This window comes from Spermophilus citellus (assembly GCF_964194105.1).
Source record: "Spermophilus citellus genome assembly, chromosome: 2".
In the NCBI taxonomy this organism is placed as follows: domain Eukaryota; kingdom Metazoa; phylum Chordata; class Mammalia; order Rodentia; family Sciuridae; genus Spermophilus; species Spermophilus citellus.
In genome coordinates, this window is record NC_138183.1 from 196,395,230 (window position 1) to 196,412,536 (window position 17,307).

Below are 17,307 nucleotides of genomic sequence, written 5' to 3' on the forward strand. Positions count from 1 at the left end.
AATTAAAAGTTCATATTAGTTCTTATCTATTTATTTTTGTCATTGTCATGATTCAGCACATCACCTGAAATACTAGACAATGTATGGCCATTGGTAATATCTAACAGAATCAATTCTATTTTGTACAGGAGCAAAACCTCAGTTACCAAAATTTTCCCTGTTGTTTGTACATGGGTCATTTTGCTTAGCTTTTGAATCAGAAAATGTAACATTCCTTAGTTCATAAAACAACAAAGGGAATGATATGATAATGCACGTTCACTTGTGTGATATGCTTAAGTTAATTGTGGTTGGGCATGGTGGAGAATGAAATATGAGAGCACTGAATCACACAAGTGCAGGATGCAGGGGTCTTTTCAAATCAATAAAAAGTCGCTTCTATCTCTCCAGAAGTAGCTTGCCTTTGTCTGTTTGTACTGCTATAATAGAATATCTGAAACTGGCAATTTATAAAGAAATTTATTTCTTGCAATTCTTTTTTTTTTTTGGTTTCTAAAATAAGTTTTATTTTTTAAAAGTAAATTGTACATTACAGTAAAAAAAAAAACACAAGCAAAGAACAAAGTCATCCAGTCACAAGAAGCTTAGTTGGACGTGTCCCTCTAGGTTGTGTGCATATATATACAATATTCCATTTTGTGTGATTGAGATTGTGGTGTGTGCTTTTCCACACATCATGAATATTCACCAATTCAAAATCCCGAAGCTACATGAGTATTTTTTGATAACCAAGAATACACTACACCAACTCAATCTGTTATCCTTTCTTGGGGACAAAAATTTCACTGAAGACAGAAATGGCAACAGGCCTCTAGATAGACATATTGGCAGAGTTACAACTAAAACAATTCATTCCCTTAATGCTCAATTTAAAATGAAACAGCAACAGAATACACCAAGCTTGTTTCATTAACAGATTTCTACTACCAAAATATTAGCAAGAATGCATGTTCCCAGTGAATTAAAATATTCCTATAGTACAGCCAGAAGATGCACACACACCAGTGGCTTACATCAAAATGTAAATCTTTGAGCACTTGCTTCCATCTTTCTGTGTTTCCCTGTGCCCCTCTGCTGCCAGCCTAATGAACAAGTCCTGATACACAATGCCCAGAGATAAAACAATTCCATGTCCAAGATGCATCTTTTCTATCAATTATAACAAAAAGATATTTACAAGTTGGCTAATTCACTAGCACTACTTTTTATGATTCACTGTCACCTCAAGCATCTAGAAAGCTTAGATATTGTGAAACGAAGTATGAACTTTGCGCACAAAAACACAATTTACCAAAAATGTACATATAGATATATGGTTATAATCTAAACCTGTCTTCCAAATATGGAGACTTTAGCAAAGAGCACTTCCCCTCCCCCTTCCTCTTCTCCCTCTTCACCACTCCAGTGACTAAATTCAGGACTATCCCTAGCTCCAAGAGCTGGATTAACAAGGGTCACTCTCAGAAGACAGTTCTTTCTAAAAACTAACAAAAGAACATTTATATAGGGATTATTTTGCTATTGTTAACAAACTTTGAGCATTGGGACTTATCCTTTAATACCCAGCAAGATTAACTAAAATGCACATATCACAATGGCTAGACAATCCAAACTAATCTAAACGGCACCCATTGCTTCTCTATGCATACTTTCTCCTTCCCCTACCCCCCACCCAGTGAACCTTCAACCTACCCTCCAAGACATCAAGTTCAACAATTCCATTCCCCTAAATGGCAACCATTCCTAAGTAGTAACAAAACATACTTAAAGGGCATTACTTTAGCTCTCTACTTTTCCCATGTGTTGTGCACTTTTCAACATCTAGAAACACTAGATGTTCCCAACAAGGACTTAAGTTTCCAACTATACATACAGTAGCACTTAATAAACTGCAACACTTACTTAACAAAGGCTATACTTTGAAGCAAAACTCCCCCCACCCCTTTTTTTTAAAGGCTAGAATTTGAAAGTGCCTTCCAAACAGTAACATTCTGGCCTAGAACCCTTCCCCTTCTAGTCTTATCAACCAATGGGTCAGTATATGCATCTGTAATGCTTAGAGATGACTTTTAACAAATTTCACTTTCTAAGTGGTTTTAATTACAGTCTTTGCTATGAATTTAACAACATGTACTCGGTGTGTTAGTTTACTAACTCTACTTTTGTCACACACTTTAGCATCTAGATAGACTAGATGTAAATTAGGACTCATTTGTCCTTTATATACACTATTTACACAGAATAGTAAAACAAAACCCACAAATATAAGGGACAATGGTCAACTCTGCTTCACAGAAAATACACTGGTATAAAGCCCTTTATATTTTCTTTTCCTTCTTCCTCCCTGAACCAGCACAGATATAATATGTACTGTTCAGAGAAGTGTTTTGATCATTCCATTTCCAAAAGACAGTTATTTCCTCATGAATTTTAAAAAAGATATATAACAAAATGTTTTATTTACTACCTCTACTTTTAACATACTTTGTGTACTTCTAAACATCTAGAAAGACTAGATGTTTCAAATAAGGACTTAAGTTTGTCCACTATGTACATAGTAGTATTAAATAAACTACACACATGTAACAATGGTTATATCTGAAAGTGTCTTCTAAGTAGGATCATTCTGGCCTAGAATCCTTCATTTCTTCTACTTCGTTCTCCTGTTGTCACATGTGTCACATCTGAGTGTCACATGATATGATGTTACAATTTCACTTCCAAAAGTCCTTTTCAGAAGACTGCCTTTCTATGAATTTTAACACAAAGTGTACAAAATGTGTGAGTTTACTAACTCTACTTTTGTCATACATTGGCAACCTCTTTAATATCTAGAGACTAGATATTATAAAATTAGGACTCCTTTGTCCAGTATATATACAATATATACAGTACAGCAAAGTTAAATGAAATGCATGGTACAAGGCAATGGGTAAGCTGAAGTTTTCTAGCACACTCTAACAATGTTAAACACCTTTTGCAACTTCTTCCCTCCCACCTCCCTCAAACCAATCAACAAGTACAACAGACAGTATTCTGTTAAGAGGTGGTTTAACAATTCCAAACACAATATTTCTCATCGGTTTTAAAAAGCTATTTACAAAAAGTTTCAATTCTACTACTTTTACTTTTAAATATATCAAGCACTTCTAAATATATAGAAGGACTAGATATTCCACATAAGACCCTGTCCACTATTCACACAGCACTGGTAAATAAAATTGCATGCGTAGCAATGGTTAAATATGAGGTATCGTCTAATATGACCATTTTGTCCTTGAACCTCTCCCTCCTCATTTCCTTCTATTTTCAGTCCAGTGGACAAGTACAGGCATATGTAACACTTAGAGATGGTCGAACAAATCCATATCCAAAAGTCTTTTTACAGAGGACAAGCTTTCCTATGAATTTCAACAAAAAATGTTCTAATTTTACTAACTACTTGGTCATACACTGGCAACCTCTTTAACATCTAGAGACTAGATGTTTATTTCTTGCAATTCAGGAGGCTGACAATTCCAACATGAAGGTGCCAGCTGTGGTAGGAGATCTGATGGTGCATCATCCCATAGTAGGATGGAACGAAAGGAGAGAGAGTGGGGGGAGTGGAAAGGGATGTGGGGATAACATAATTGCACTAGTTATTTTGGAGTGAGCATTATTACTTCTATGGTTTAAATGTATCCCCCAAAGTTCATATGTTGGAAACTTATTCTGCAACATAATAGTGTTGGGAATTGGGGCCCAGTGGGAGTAGGGGCTCAGGTTATGAGGTTTTACCACTATGAATAGATTAATGCCAATTATGAAGGGGCTTGAAGGAATGAGGTTGATGTCTTGTATTGATTAAAAAATACTAAAGAAAATGTCAGCAAACAGAGTCCAATTGTGTTAAGAAAATAATGTCAGTGCAAGTGGGACTTGTTCCATGAATGTGAATATGGTTCAATATTAGGAAATCCTTTGATACAAATCATATTAAAAGATCTAAGGCAAAAGATAATACAGTTTTCTCAAAAGATGTACAAAAGGCCCTTTAACACCCATTACTCATACAATACTCCATAAAATAAAAAAGCAATTATAATTTCTATGTATACCTCGTTCCTTTTACTTAAGGAACAAGTAGCAAAGCATTCCAAGAGTAGGAAAGATTAGAAAAATGGCATGAATACACACTGACGTAGTGTGTTTTCTCAGAAGCAGATCCTGAATCAATTATTTGAATGCAAGTATTTTATTTTAGAAGTCACCCTAGGAAGTAAAGGTAGGATAGTTGGGAGTAATATATAGGTAAAGAAATAAGGTTATTACAAGGCTGTGTAATGAGTAGGTTATACTTTGGCTCACTGGGCGAGAAAGGGTCATTCCTGATGAAGACTTTTGAGAAATTATGTAGTACATGCCCTAGATATTGCATATGAGGGGTGAGGAGGCCAAGGTATTAACCAGAAGCTCCATCTATCAGCTGTTGAAGTTCCCTGGGATGTGTTAACACACTTCTGAATTTCTGTGCCTGAAAATTCCCATATCCTCATATTCCCAGAAATCCGTGGGGTTATCCAACTTTTTTTTCTCAGTTATTGACAAATGCTATTATTGTAGTTTCCTCACTGTTAGTTTTTTATATCTTGACATGTTTTAGCTATTAAAGGTACCCTTTCTGTAGCTTGACTTATTTTCTATCAGAATAATATTTTATTCTATGTTTTTTCCTTCTATTTGTTCTTGTATTTATAGTATTCCAGAAGTTCTTTTAGGCTCTGTTAACTCCTTATCTGTTTTAGATACTGACAGTATTTTCCACTGGGAGTGTAGCAGAAATGGATATCCCCAAAATAGTCTGCTTTCTGCTTTCAGAGTGTGGCTAAGCGCTTCAGGAACAATATATACTTCCCTTTTTATTCCTTTGTGCTGAATCCTTTCCTCAGTATGGAAAGTATATCTTCCTTCTTCCCTTCATCCCATTTCCCTTCTGCATTCACACAGGATGAGAGGTGATTTAAGTGAACAACCTGGAGGCTATTGATTACATGTGTCCCCTGTTCATCCATGGGTTATACATGGGTTCCAGGCGTAGAACATTGTAAGAAAACTCTTGACATAAGAAACATTGCCTTGAGATCTGTCTCTCAATTTTTAGTGGAACAGCATTATCAGATAGTTAACAGTTAGAAAACAGGGTTGTCTTAACTTAGAGATTTTCATATAGTTTTAAGAGTCAGAAGCTCCAGAACATTCATAATCAGGTTAATTATTCCCAATAGCAAAAGTGACCAGCAACTGGTGGCATCAATTTTTATTACTGTTGTTAAAATGAAACTGTAGGCAAGTGGTTAGCTATCGAATTATTACTTTGTTTTCTAATAAATTGCTTCAAAATTTAGTAGCTTCAAATAAATACACAAACAAAAACCCAAAAAAGTATATCATAGTTGATGGGATGCAGGAATCCAGGTGCTAATTGCCTTTGGCTCAAAGTCTTTCATAGGTTACCATCAAGGGGTTGGCCAGGGCTACAGTCATTCTAAAGGCTCAATTAAAGAGATTCACATCTGGGTCAACAAATTTGGGTGTCAGAAGCCTCATAGGATACACTGTTATGTTCTCTCACATTACTGTTGTTAAACATTAGGTTCTTTTTTACAATTAGTCAAAGACATACTTTCCTTACCATATCCACCTCTCCACAGTAGCTCATAATATGGCAGATACCTTACCTCAGGATTAAAAGAAAGACAGACAGTATTAGCAAGATGTAAAGCACAGTCTGTTTGTAAATTAATGTAGACTGTGAAGTACCATTAGTTCTGCAGCATCATATTCATTACAAGTGGGTCCTGATGTCCAGGCCACACTCGGGATGAGGGAATTTCACATGGTCATGAATACCAGAGGAGACCATTGGGTACCATCTGTTGCTACCTACTGAAGGGGCCTTCTGGGAAATCTTGGCAGGAAAGCATCAGAAATAAATAACAAGTTGTTTATTTTCTTTTGGAGGACATTTCCCTTATTATTCCTTTCTGCCGAGTCCTTTCCTCAGTATGGAAAGTATATCTTCCTTCTTCCCATTTCCCTTCTGCATTCACACAGGATTTTACACAGAGTGTCATGTGAAATATTAAATCTGTAGAGCCTACCGTGCATCCTCAGGAAGAAAGAGGAACAATAAAGTGCAATTTGAGAGATTAAGTAGTTGTACAAAAAAGGTGAAATGCACTACAATGCTAGAATCTGAACCTTAATTCTCCAACTTACTAGCTTTGTGACCTAAGTACTTCACATTGATCTATGAAATGTACATGTCATGATGGAGCTACATCAAAGGGATGTGAAAAGTGAATGAGATAATTCTTGAAACATGTTTATCAGTGTGTCTCGCACATAGCAGCCTTTCACAGATTTACTGTAACTTAGAACTTTTTTTTTTCCTATCAGGATGCACCTTACATAAATAGTGTAGCATTCAGTATCCCCTGAAGATTTGGAGAAACAAATCCCTTCAGTTGCTAGGCGTCTGCTTCCTCCTGCAATCTGGAAAGCTCCAGGGGCCATAGCTCAGAAAAACTAGTCCCTGGAGAAATTACAATTTTCATTTCCAGGTAGGAGTAAAGGGAATTTACCATGTCTGAGGAAATGGCAGAATAATAAAGTATCTAACTGGGGAGGAGGACTCACCATAGATAGTCTTTGAAAAGCACAGTAGTCACTTTGACTCTACATTATCTTTGTGATTGTTACTACTCCTCTTCAAGGATCCTGTATCAATCCCCTGTCTTTTGAGTGAAAAAAAATGTGAACTACCAGGCATAGATCACCAGATGAATAGAGAAACTCCAAGGATGTGGGTAACTGACCTGGATATCAAATATTGGGATGGTAGGACTCAAGGCCAGGATCATTTAAGAAAAGAGGATTCAAGTCCTCAACACAACTATAAAGGACTGGCCAGATCTAGAGAATCCTCTTGAGATCAAGAACTTCTAAAGTAAGGGGAGGGTAAAGGATGCAGGAGAGGGAACAGGAATATGGGACTTCTTTGGTTCAAAGCAGAGAAAAGAAGGGAAAATAAGTTCAACAGTAGGATGGTTCAGAGACAATTCTTAGGGGACAAGCAGAGTTATTAAAAAAGACCAAGACCAAGTAGTAAGGCAAATTGGGAGAGTGTTTGGATGGAGAGGAGAAATACCAGGATAGAGGCACAGGCTTACCATGAACAGAAAAGCTCCATTCAAATTGAGTACTTTTACCTTTAAGAATAATTTGAGTTATGAATTTCTAATCCTTTAAATAGGAATGAAAACCTCACACATCCTGTGAGTTGGTTACTCCTGTTAAGTGATTCGTCTAAGCTAGTTTTCAGTGATAGACCCTCTGGATCTGCATGTAAGGCAGAGGTAGGAGCAGGCCTGGAAATATGATTTAGGAGATGTTGGCTGAAGCTTTCTGGAAATAGAGGCCTCAGCAACCAGGGAGCAATTGTCTTGAGTCTTGACCTGGGTAGTGGCTATATGGGTGTGTTTATTTACTGTTTATCTTCAAATTCAGCATCTTACAGTATGTATGCCGTACCTCAATCAAAGAGGATGGGGAAGGGAATTAACTGAGGCTACTCTCAAAAGAAAAGTGTCTATACAGGGCAGCCAGGAGGGGGATGTCATGGATGAGAGGTAACTGGGGCAATAGGGACTCTGAGTCATTTTTTTAAACTGTTTAGGCAGTGATGCTCAACCCTAAGTTTTTGGCATTGAGAACCTATGCAGCAGTCCAGAAATTTTCAGAATTTTTTAGTTCTTTACTAGCATTTTATTTTGAAATATTTCCAACTCCTCTTCAATCTGTCATTGAAGATATGTTCCCAATTGCTATTATGATAAGGTTCTTATGACGTGGAGCGGTCTACTTCCTTCTTCTGTCCCAATATATAGCATTTCTTATGTTTAGGGGTTGTGTCTTCATGGTTGGCTTGTTTCAATAAAGTATGAGAAATCTGACTTTTAGGAAATCTCCTGAGAACTCTGCAGGTACCTGAGTATGGAATCAATCACTGACTCTCCAGAAGGCAAACGGGAGGGCAAGTGTATGCCTCATGGTTGGGATGGAGAATCAGGGACTGTTTGTCTAGTGCCTGGCTAACAAAGAAAATGTCTATGGCAGCAGGTGAGAATATGAGCCTAGAATTCACTGGATGTGATCTATCCAATTTGTGCAGGAAGGATCCAGGCCCCTGATAAGGAGTTAAAAAAGGGTAAGTAGAGACAATGTCCAAGGGTAAGGACATGGCAGTTTCATCAGCCTGGAAATGCTTTATTTAATGTATGCATGTATTTATTTTTTTATTGATTTTATTTTTTTAAATACACGGCAGTGGAAAGCATTACACATTCTGCTTATTACACATAAACAGCACAATTTTTCATATCTTTGTATATAAAGTATGTTCATGCCAATTCATGTCTTTATACATGTATTTTGTTTCTTTTGCATATACCACAATTTTTCATATCTCTGTATATAAACTAGGTTGACACCTAATTCATGTCTTCATACTTGTACTTTGGATAATGATGTCCATAACATTCCACCATCCTTGATAATCCCCTGCCTTCTCCCTTTCCCTCCCTCTCCTCTTCCCTATCTAAAATTCATCAATTCCTCCCATGGTCACCCTCCCTACCCAACTATGAGTCAGCCTCCTTATATTAGAGAAAACATTTGGCATTTGTTTTATTGGGGATTGGCTAACTTCACTTAGCATTATCTCCTCCAATGCCATTCATTTACCTGCAAATGCCATGATTTTATTCTCTTTTATTGCTGAGTAAAATTCCATTGTGAATATATGCCACATTTTTTAATCCATTCATCCACTGAAGGACATATAGTTTGGCTCCACAGTTTAGCTATTGTGAATTGTGCTGCTATAAACATTGATGTGGCTGTGACCCTGTAGTATGCTGTTTTTAAGTCCTTTGGGTATAGACCAAGGAGAGGGGTAGCTGGATCAAATGGTGGTCCATTCCCAGATTTCCAAGGAATCTCCATACTGCTTTCCATATTGGCTGCACCAATTTTCAGTCCCACCAGCAATGTATGAGTGTACCTTTTCCCCCACATCCTTGCCAACACTTATTGTTGTTTGTCTTTATAATAGCTGCCATTCTGACAGGAGTGAGATATATCTTAGAGTAGTTTTGATTTGCATTTCTCTGCTTGTTAGAGACAATGAACATTTTTCCATATATTTGTTGATTGATTGTATATACTCTTTTGAGAAGTTTCTGTTTGGGTTCTTGGCCCATTTGTTGATTTGGGTTATTTGTTTCTTTGGTGCTTAGCTTTTGGAGTTCCTTATATACCCTAGAGATTAGTGCTTTATCTGATGTGTGAGGAGTAAAGATTTGCTCCTAGGATGTAGGCTCTCTGTTCACTTCACTTATTGTTTCTTTTGCTGAGGGAAAAAAAACTTTTTAGTTTGAGTCCATCCTATTTATTGATCTTGGTTTTAATTCTTGTGTTATAGGAGTCTTATTAAGGAAGTTGGGGCCTAATCGCACATGATGGAGATTAGGGCCTACTTTTTCTTCTATTAGACACAGAGTCTCTGGTTTAATTCCTAGGTCCTTGATTCATTTTGAGTTAAATTTTGTGCATGGTGAGAGATAGAGGTTTAAGCATATGGATTTCCAATTTGCCCAGTACCATTTGTTGAAGAGGCTATCTTTTCTCCAGTGCATGTTTTTTGCACCTTTGTCTAATATAAGATAATTGTAATTTTGTGGGTTAGTCTCTGTGTCCTCTATTCTGTACCATTGGTCTACAAGTCTATTTTAGTGCCAATACCATGCTGTTTTTGTTACTATTGCTCTGTAGCCTAGTTTAAGGTCTGGTATAGTGATGCCACCTACTTCGCTCTTCCTGCCAAGGATTGCTTTAGCTCTTCTGGGTCTCTTATTTTTCCAGATGAATTTCATGATTGCTTTTTCTATGAGGAATGCCATTGAGATTTTGATCGGAATCGCATTAAATCTGTATGGTACTTTTGGTAGTATGTTCATTTTGATAATAATTCTGCCTATCCAAGAGCAAGGTAGATCTTCTGGAAATGCTTTATTGAGGGGAGGCACAGGAAGTGATGACTAAAGTCAGGCTAGTCTTGAGTCTTGGCAAATAAGCCTCCTTCATCAAAGCTTGCCTGGAAACCTAGGAAACAGTCTTGGGTTATATATGACTACTGTTAAATTGGCACAATTGGGGTATTGACTCACTGGGCTGAAGCCTTGAGAGATGCAATAATAGGGCAATGAGAGTTTGAAGGAGGAGTTCAATGGGCTTAATATGGTCTGGTCCACATTTGGACTCTTGAGTCCACAAGTCTGGGGCCAAACCACATGTACATTTCTTTTAGGAAGTGGAATGATCTGAGAGTAGGAAAAAAAAATGTCAAAGCAGCAATTTAGCCTGGATCAAGCATGCCTGTCATACCCACTTCCACTCCATCTTTAATCTGATTTCATTTTGGCATTCCTGTTAAATGGTCAGTGCAAAGTCAACTACTCAGAGTTTGTTTTTAGAGATGGGGTGTAGATATATGTAAGAGAGACCTTGTTACTGAAATGATGATAAAAAATAATTAAACAAAACCCCATTTCTTGAGAAATGTCCTGTAAGGAATAGAGAGTGAGATCCTCACGGTAGGTCAGGAGATCCTTACTATGCATAGGCACTGTAGGAGACGTCTTCAGTGGTGCATCAGGGGAAGACGAGAACAAAGGTTCAAACAACGCAGAGGGGGCAGTGTGTGTGTGTGTGTGCGCGCGTGCATGCACGCACTGGCCTCCAGGTGATACCTACCCACTTCAGAATGCTATTTAGAATAATTCGGGACTCTATGATTAAACAGTGAAATAGTCTCGTTCTTTTGAACACCTATTACCAAGCATCATGCTAAGCACTTTTATATGGCTTATCATTTGAAATTCTAAACATCAACTTAATGGAGGAAATATTATTTCCAGCTTGCAAATGAGGAAATAAAAGCTTGGGTTGTTAGAATAATATGATCAAGGTAAAATAACTAGGTAGTGGAAGAGTAAGTATTTCATTTTAAAGAATATGACTTTAGAAGCAATGCATTTAGCCAGTTTATTTTCCTGCCTCTTGATGCTGTAGGACCAATAACACATTTTAAGTGGGTCATTACAAGTGTGCAGGATTTTAATGCTGTATTCAAAGAAAAACTTGTCTTCCTAGAAGATTAATCACATTTCCTAGGCTAAATGATACCCAGAATAAAGATGGATCTCTTACAAGGAATCTTCTCAGAGTGCTGCAAGTTTATACCCATGCCTAACCACCATATGAATTCATGAAGTTCAATCACACTAAAAGAAAAGAACTAAAGGAATATCACCTGAGAATGGAATGGTAATTAATGCTGATCCCTTATATTCAGCTTTACCCCATCTGGTCATAAGACATTATATAAATAGCAACACATGTGTGAGGCAGAAGTAAGGTGAAGGCAATAATAAACAGAAATTTTCCAAGTGTTGGGTCAGTATCTGGTTGTGCAGTTGATACTGGCCAAATGAAGCTGCAACACTTTTTTCTTAGGTATGTATAGCTGATTTCTTATGGTTGATTTTTTTTTTTTTAAATGTTGGGTTGGAAATGCACGGGAGTCATACCTGGAAGACCTGGACTTGTATTTCCAATTTACTACATATTTGTGATGTGATACTGGAGGAAATATTTTATGTCATTTAAATTATATTGACAGTTCTAGGTGGATGTTTGTTTTATACTATAAAAGAAGAAATATCTTTCAGAAATACTATACTTTGGGTACTAACATATAGTATCTTCTTTAAAATATGCTTTATGTTCTAAAGCATAAAACTTATTATCTGTAATGTTTTGATGGTCCATCATGAAAGAGTGGTTAGCTCTAATGAACAAACATAAAACTAATTATAGGATGCAACTATGAGTTAGTCTCAAGAGTTTATTATGTAGTTAATCTATCAATTGAACCTAGCTCAATAGGAAATCCAGAAGGAAATGCAGAGAAGGTAGGGATTATAAATATTTCCAGGCAGTTTATTATCTCCTATAGAAAATAATAGTGTTGTTTTCTAATGCCCTTATTTTCTTAAACCCACTAATTAATTTCACCTGCCACAGGGATGATTTATTTAGGTCTTGTTTAGGTACTACCCCAAGGATACCAAACATGAAATGATTGATCTCCAGAAATTCATTGCTTCTTTTAACAGTGATTATTGATAACTAAGAGAAAAGGGACAATTTCTTCTACTTTATTATTCACTCTGTGATAATTATAAACTGAATATATATGAATGTATATGTTCTTATATTGCATGACAGATCACATACTAGGTACAAGGCACAAACAAGAGATACACACTTGAGTGCATATAATAAAGTCAGAGTATTGGAATTATCAATTTAGGTTCTCTTGGGTCAGTATGGGATATTCCATGGGAACTGAAAAAGAAAAAAGAAAGGTACCTAAATTCACATGACCATGGAAAAGGGAAAGAGACCAGAGATGACTTTTCAAAGGAGGTAACCTAAGAGCTGATTTTGAACAAGGATGGAAGGTAAAGCCGAATAACATTCTCATATGTCAGTTTTCTGATCCTGAGATTACCAACCAACTGTCAATACTCACAAGGTTTATCATCACTACAGACAGGTACAAATTTTATAGGTCTACATCTTTTCTTATCCCACTTTCTATATTAACAGGAAAGCAGTCTCACCTGTGATGCTGGGGCCACCCTACAACCACACAGTGGAAACCCCTGCCACCTTCCTCCTTGTGGGCATTCCAGGCTTGCAGTCTTCACACCTTTGGCTGGCTGTCTCACTGAGTGCCATGTACACCACAGCCCTGGTAGGAAACAGCATCATCATGGTGGTAATTTGCATGGATTCCACTCTACAAGAGCCCATGTTTTGCTTCCTGTGTATTCTAGCTGCTGTGGACATCGTCATGGCCTCCTCTGTGGTCCCCAAGATGGTGAGCATCTTCTCCTCAGGACACAGCTCCATCAGCTTCCAGGCCTGTTTCACTCAGATGTACTTTGTCCATGCAGCCACAGCTGTGGAGACAGGGCTGCTGCTGGCCATGGCTTTTGACCGCTGTGTAGCCATCTGCAAGCCCCTACACTACAAGAACATTCTCACAACTAGAGTGATGATGGGGATGAGAGTGACCATCACCATCAGGGCTGTCATTCATGACCCCATTGAGTTGGATGATTAGTCATCTACCTTTCTGTGGCTCCCATGTGGTTCCCCATTCCTATTGTGAGCACATGGCTGTGGCCAAGTTAGCATGTGCTGACCCCATGGCCAGCTGTCTCTACAGTTTAATTGGTTCCTCCATTGTTGTAGGCTCTGATGTAGTTTTAATTGCTGCCTCTTATATCCTGATTCTCAGGGCAATATTTGGTCTCTCCTCAAAGAATGCTCAGTGGAAGGCATTAAGCACGTGTGGCTCCCATGTGGGGGTCATGGTTCTGTACTACCTACCTGGGATGGTGTCAGTCTATATAGCTTGTCTAGGACAGGACTCGGTCCCTTTGCATGCTTAGGTGTTGTTAGCTGACTTGTATTTGGTCATTCCTCCCACTTTGAACCCTATTATCTATGGCCTGAGAACCAAACAAATGCGCAAACTGTTGTGTGTTGGAACCCACTTGTGAGTGTTCATGAACACTAAACTCTTCAGACCGTGAACATTTTAGCCAACTTCAAAGGTATCTTAGTCATCTATGGAGATTTTTTTTTTAACCCATACCTCAGGAATTCTAAGATGAAGCCATAAAGAGCATCCTTTCAAAGCTTTCAATTTCTAATAATAATGTTAATGGAATAATTCTGGTTGTCTGACAACATTTTTATTAGTATTTAATAGGAACCAATTTGCACATAGAAAATATATTTTTGATTTTTCTTTCTTTAGCTCCTGACCTGTATTTTTAACCTAATATCTCAAGAGTTCCTTTGCTGAAGGAAAAATGATTTAAAACACTTCCCCCAATCCTCCGATTTTTCTCAGAATTTTTTCTCCTCCATGTGATTACATGGAGGAAGCTTTTACTATGTGACCCTTTCCTTTGGTCCATTAACGATCCACTCATTTGGGTCATGTGGTCACACCTAGACCAGTGTCTTCCAACCCCAATGCATTCCAGTTTATCCGAGGACATACAAACTTGAGATCAAAGATGGTGGCAGTTTTCAACACTTGAACTTGGAAAGAGGAAAAAGAATCATAGCAAGAGAAGCCAATTATTGATATATGATGCTGATAACATTTTTTTGCTGTCTAGCTCTATTTCACCTCTGACACCAAGATAGATCCCTGTTCTGCTCTTTGTCACTCAACTTTAAGACATAGAAAAGAGGGACCAAATATAACTTAGGTGTTTCTTCCTGTGGGTACATCTCAGGATCTTTCTGGGATGAAAAGTTTACTTCACAACAATATAGAAAAAGACATTGAAATATCACCATTCTTTTGTAGGTCCCTGCATACTTACATGGGTTTTGTTTTACCTATTTTTCTTTCAGAAAGTCTTAAACCTAGTTATCAACACTGTGAGAGAAAAAGATCTCATACATAGGAGACATATATATTTGATTAAGGTACATTTGAATATCAATTTAAATATAAATTTTTAATAGTACTAAAATTGACAGTATAAGGAGAAACAATTGGTAGTGTGTTGTAATATCTGTCTTAAGTGTTGTTTTTACGGAAAGTGGGAACAATGTTAACTTATTAAGATTCTAAGAAATAATGAATGGAAAAAATTACATAACATTTGACACATTTTATGTACTTAAAATTACACAAATGTTAGACAAATTTTAAAAGATAGTGCTAGGATTGGAACTTAGTCCTGTGTAAATTAATGCTAATATGATAACTCTTTCAAAGTAATTTGTTGACTACAAAACTCATAATCCATAAATTTTGCTAGCATTGGACTTCTTTACCAACCAAGAACGTTTTCTACTGGAGTGCCATCAAAGTAGGAGGAAGCCTTACAAAAATCTGATAATAATGAAAATGGTAGTACAACATGAATTTATTTGTCTTAAGTATTTGTAGTTTACAATTTTTTTTCACATAAAAAACTTAGATCTTGAAGAAAAATGAATAAGAATCAGGAATTTAAAAAAAGTGTGATTGGTCTTGGGAATGTAGTTTTAAAGGAGGCAAAATCATATCCAGGAAATAATTATATTTTGGTAAAAGAAAAAAGAGATTGAAATTAACATTTCATTAGGAACAGTGAAGATAGAATATTAGAACACTTGGACTAGAAAACAGAATAAGGAGATGACAGGGATCAAATAGAAAATAACAGACATAAGAAGACAAAGAAGTGTAATGAATATGCATTAGATTTTTATGTCCATGGAATCCCTCAAGAGGACTTAAGAATTAAAGGAATTTAAAGATTATTTTTATATGTATTTTCAAATAACTCACCTGGAAATATTTATCTGAAATTGTCAACTCTTGATAATAATATTTTTGAGTCTGTCAAATATTTAAAATAACAAAAATTGCCTTTGGTCTTTAGACTGAACAAAAACAGAAAGCAAATAAACAAAACACCCCAAACCTAAGTCATGTTCAAGTAAAGTAAAACCAGGCTTAAACTGCTTTTTAAAAAAAATTTATTTTATTGGTTCTTCTTAGTTGTACATGACAGTAGAATTTACTTTGATAAAATCATTCAAGCATAGGATATATCTTGTTCTGATTGGGGCCCCATTCTTGTGGGTGGGCATTTCTTGACAGCAGCATGTAAATCCAATAAGAATAGAGTAACACTTTAAAACCAACAAACAAAAACCCCTCAAGAACAGAAATTATGAACTAAAATTTTTTTTCTTAATGGTTTATTTTAATTTATTATAATTTTAATTTGGGCTGGGGTAGCGTGCTCGCCTGGCATGTGTGCGGCCCAGGTTCGATCCTCAGCACCACATACAAACAAAGATGTTGTGTCCGCTGAAAACTAAAAAATAAATATTAAAAAATTCTCTCTCTCTCTTTAAAAAATAATTTTAATTGTACATTTTAATGAGATACAGTGTGATAATTCATTACATGTCATGATCAGTATGAGTAGTCATTAAATTCAGTGTATTTAGCATTTCTACCTAAATATTTTTTTGAATTTTGATTAACATAAAATTGTTCATATTTATGAGGTACAGTGTGATATTTTAATACATACCTATAATGTGTAGTGATCAAATAAGAAGCTGACAATATTAGTTATTCTTATCATTTTATGTGTGGAAACTTTGAGCTCCTCCCTTCTCATTATTCATAAAATATAGAATAGATTTTAGATGAATGGGATGTTGAATAAAATGCTTTTTCTCCATCTATTGAAAGGATCATGATTTTTGTCCTTTGATTGTTGATGTAGGGTATTATGCTTATTGTTCGTATTGAACCATATTTGCATATCTTGAATGTCATTTGATTCAGATGACTGATCTTTTTGATATGCTCTTGTATTTGATTTATTATTATTTTATTGAGAACTTTTGTTTGTATGTTCACTAAAGGTGTTGGGCTTAAAAGTGTGTGCGTGTGTGTGTTTTAAAGTGTCTCCACCACCCCTTCTGACCAGTGCACTACCGCGAGAGCCAAGATCCAGCCCAGACAGCTCACAAGAGCCCTTGCAGTATCCAGGATTTCAGTAGGCCTGGTTTAGCCCTCCCCTGGTGGTGCAGACACTGCCAGAGCCTAGCCTTTGGTGCAGGACCACCCCTTCCTATCAGCAGACTACTGCAGGGTTCAAGCCCAGTGGCCCAGATCCACCCACTCCAACTTAAGCAGGTCTCAGACACAGGATGCGGTAGCATCCATTGAGGGACACCAGCAGGGTCTAGAAGCCCAACATCAAGGTGAGGTACAGACATAGATACTACAAGAATATAGGGAAGAAATTAATATCTCAGATCCATATAGCAAGAAAGGAAGACACATAGACAATATGAAAAAACAAGGGAAGAAAGTACCCCAAACAAACCGGGACACTATAATAACAGAACCCACAGGCAGCAAAGTTGATGAAATGTCAGAGAAGGAGTTCAGATGGTTCATAATTAAAATGATTTGTGAATTAAAGAATGACCTAAATGAGCAAATACAAGCAAAAATTGACCACTCCAACAATGAAATAAGAGACCAAATGCAGATAGCAAAAATATTACATCAAGAGAGAGATAGAGATC

At 36.8% G+C, this 17,307-nt stretch overlaps 1 pseudogene across 1 annotated transcript; it reads left to right on the forward strand.

Moving 5' to 3' along the window:
- Window positions 1-12,796: 12,796 nt before the first annotated feature.
- On the forward strand, window positions 12,797-13,739 carry LOC308641712 (olfactory receptor 52I2-like; annotated as a pseudogene). Its single transcript has one exon. The product of its transcript is annotated as an olfactory receptor 52I2-like (transcript).
- The last annotated feature ends 3,568 nt before the right edge of the window (window positions 13,740-17,307 follow it).